We start from the raw sequence: 3,850 nt of genomic DNA, 5'->3' as shown, positions 1-3,850 counted from the left end.
TTATAATAGTTTCATTCATAATTTTGTAAATGTAGAAGAAATAAAGATTTCCTGAATTAGGTGAGTAGATGAATACACTGTGTTGTACCTGGACAATGGAAAACCATTCAGTACGGCTTTAAACATTGTGCTACTGGGACCCAGCACAATGTCTTAGTGGCTGGGCCCTCACCTTTCGTGCATCGTGATCCCATCTGGGTTCCGGTTTGTATCTAAGCTGCTCAACTTAACTTTTTTTTTTATAGTAAACATTATGCTATTCTTGTATAGAAAATTACTGAAAATATTACAGGCACAGGAATTTGAATAGGTATGAAAAACCTCTGCAAAAGGGCATGACATCAAAGATTTCTTTTTTTCTAAGGGGAATCCAATAACGAAGATTGCAGGAGAGTTACACAAGAAAGGAACAGAGTTGTGTCCATTGTATTAAACAAATTCAGGCCATAAAACATTTGTGACTTAAATTTCTCCTCTATACTAAATTTATATAACCTAGTTAGCGTGAAGTGTTTGCTAGAAATCCTTTTTCACAGCTTCTTTTTAAGATCTTCAGTTATCTTCTTCTTTTTGCATTAGGATTATATCTAAAGAGATCATCAGCAAGTGATTGTTCCTTGGCGTGCTGAATTTGCACCTCCATCTCCTGCCTTAGCCACTCTTCTAATTCCATATTCTTTCAAGCATTATGAGCTATTAGATCTGATCCTCCAATGATGTGTGGAAGTTTTCCTGCTCCGGGAAATGTGACCTTTTTGAATTTCTTGAAATTCTTCAGTTGACCATAATCAATATTTACATCTGACAGACTTCTGGAAGTGGAGCTAACCACCAATGATCTAAATTCAGTCAGTAACAGCTTTTTTGGAAGCTCCTCGCCATTTTCCTGAAGTTCATCATCATTGTGAGCTTCTTCTTTGATGGACACTTCTTTGACTGACCACAGTGATTCTTGCTTAAGATCACATTTCTTCCCAATTTCACTTTCTTGAGATCCTTTGTCTCTTTCTGGTACTGTTTCATCATTGCGAGTGCTGCCTGTTTCCAGATCCATCTTGGTCCTTTTCCTCATATTGACATTTTCCTCTTGCTTATGAGCAGTCACTTGCATTTTCAACTCTGGTTTTGTGTTCTTCAATAACTCTTCCAAGACTTCATCTTCTATGGCCCGATCACCCATTTCTTTTCTCTTTTTAGTTATTAGCTTTTCCGGGCAAAGAGACTGATGAGCAGAATTTTTCACATCAGATTTGAAATTGTTCACTAGAATCAAGTTCTCTGTTTTTTTTTGTCAAAAGGCTCATTCTGAGATAGATGCTGCTGTGTATTTTCCCATAGTAAGACTGGGGCAGGTTGGGTTTGTTCTAGAAGAAAACAAGACATTTCTATTCGTGCTGACTTGGATGAAGACATATCTTGATCTTCTTCATCTCTTTCCCTTTTTTTAGGAAATGATTGAAAGTAGTTTATGATGGAGTTAGTCTGCTGCGAAGAAGCCCATTTTCTAACTTTATGTTCACCTGCAAACTTTGTTGGTGAACCTTGAGAGTCTGACATTTTCTTCCTTCCCAGAGTATTTGATCCTTTATTATGAGAACCTGTTTGGGGAGGTTCCTTTACAATGGATCTTTCCTGTGGAAGTGTTACAGACTTTGATTCCAACCTGCACATCTGGATTTCTTTAGTCCTTTCACTCAAATCCATACATGTTTCTACTTGCTCTGATTCTGTGTCAACGACATACGTTGTAGTGTTCACTGGGATACTTGGTCTTAGTTTTTCATCAACCAATAAGGCTTGTGAAAGGCTTGGCCCTGGAGTCGTTGTCTTTACTCCTAAACGGGGCTGGTGCTGAGGATCACAATAATTCTCTGTAGTCATGAAAATAACTGCCAATCCAATTTCTGCTTCAGGAATAGGTCGAAGACCTTGTCTTTTCATTCGTGGAGGTTGTTTCTTGGACTGAACTGCTTTGAGAAATTCAGTAAAATACTCTGGCTTTACAATAGGGCATCCACAAATGAGTGCACAAATCGTTTTAATGGTGACTTTCACTGACATCATGACAAGGTGAGTACTTTCTTTTGTCCAACTGTTTACAGTGAGTCCTCCAAGTTGCAATACAGCTTGATTTAGAGCAGTTTTCCCAGACGCATCTAAACAAGAACAGCCAACCAAAGGCTCATACTCCACCCAAGTTGGTTAGAGCAGAGGTAGCAGTTAACAGTGCATGATTTCAACTGATTGGCTGATCATCTTCAATTGGCATAGCACAGTTTCTCCTTTACGATGTATTCAGTGCCAGTCAAAAGTCTGTAATGGTTCTCGGGCTGGGCCCGTGGCCCGGAGTAGCTTCCACATGGGCCCTGCTGCTGGCCCACGCGACCGGCGCTAGCCCGCCTGCCAGCCGCCTGAGCTCCAGGCGTGCGCGCTCCCGGGCCGCTGCTCCACTTAACTTAAGCCAGTTAATATTAATTATCTTTTCATATCACCTCTAAGCACTGTCAACTTATTTAGCAGAAAATAAAAAAAAAACTAAAAAGCTTCTTTGTATCAAGATAAACAGCCTACACAAAGCAACATACAAAATGGGAGAAAATATTTGCAAACTATACATCTGATAAGGGGTTAATATCCAGATTAGAAGCTAAAAACCTAATAGAATGACTAAAGATAGGAACAGATGTTTCTCAAAAGAAACAAATGGTCAATGATATATTTTTTTAAAGTCCAACTAACAAAAAATTTTTTAGATTAAAATCACGAAGAGATTCCACTTTATTCAAAAAGAAAAAAAGTAACAAATGCTGGAGATGATGAGATCTCTCCCTCTTTCTGTATCTGTGTGTGTTATTCTGCTTTTCTAATAGATAAATCTTAAAGAATTTGATAAAGCCAGTAATCAAATTCTTAATATTAAGTTATTTATAATGTCCATACAACTAAAATACAGTAAAGACTTGTATAATGTGGTAGACTGTCTAAAGCTTTTTGTAACATTTTGCTATGAAATAACTGAAATGGAGCTTTAGTACCATTTTTCCAGATAAGAAAATGAGGCACATGGAATCTGAGAAACAGCAGGATCAGACAAAGTCCCAGGGAGGTTGATCTCCAAGTCCATCAGCACAGATCCTACACTTAATTGCCACAAGCTAGGATGATGGCTCTCCAGCTGTGGTTTTCTGAGAAGTGGCAGCAACATCATATCCTGAGAAATGGTCAGAAATGCAGATTTGTGGCGTCTATTCAGAGCCACTGAATCAAACTCTGTGGAGTGGTACTGGATATGCAGCAATATCTGTTAACAATGCTCCACATAATTCTGGTGCAAACTAAAGTATCAAAAGCTCTTAACTAAGAAACAATGCAATTGTTCGTAAGATGGTCTTAGACAGCTTTCAAATAAATATACTCTTATAGAATTTCTTTCTAAGCTTGTACAAACTGCCCCTCCAAATTTTGCTCTATATTTATTCTTAAACTCATTGATATGTGTTCTTCCCAGAGCTTTTTTTGTAATTCCAGATGACACCATACCTAAGCTCCAACCACATTCCACCTAAAAATCCAAGCACGAAAATGAAATAAGCAGAATTGGTTTCAGAAAAAAAAAAAAAATGTGAACTTCCACTAACTAAGCAACAATATGATTTAGTTTCCAAGCACATAATCCTGGCAGGTTTCACTAGTCTTCTTTGTCTCCTTCAGAATAAATCATGCTCATTAACTTCCTGAGAACTATATTTTTATCCACACAGTAGGTGCAAAAAAGAAGATATTAATATCTGTAGCCTTTATATAAGATCAATGATCTCATGAACACATACTGACCTTGGCATTATTTCAG

At 37.8% G+C, this 3,850-nt stretch overlaps 1 pseudogene; it reads right to left on the bottom strand.

The window, feature by feature from the left end:
• Nucleotides 1–403: 403 nt before the first annotated feature.
• On the bottom strand, nucleotides 404–2,184 carry LOC101528340 (nibrin-like; annotated as a pseudogene).
• Nucleotides 2,185–3,850: the final 1,666 nt, after the last annotated feature.

Source organism: Ochotona princeps, chromosome 3, assembly GCF_030435755.1.
Source record: "Ochotona princeps isolate mOchPri1 chromosome 3, mOchPri1.hap1, whole genome shotgun sequence".
NCBI lineage: Eukaryota > Metazoa > Chordata > Mammalia > Lagomorpha > Ochotonidae > Ochotona > Ochotona princeps.
The sequence above is the reverse complement of the archived record's forward strand: the minus strand, read 5'-3'. Positions and strand labels throughout refer to the sequence as shown.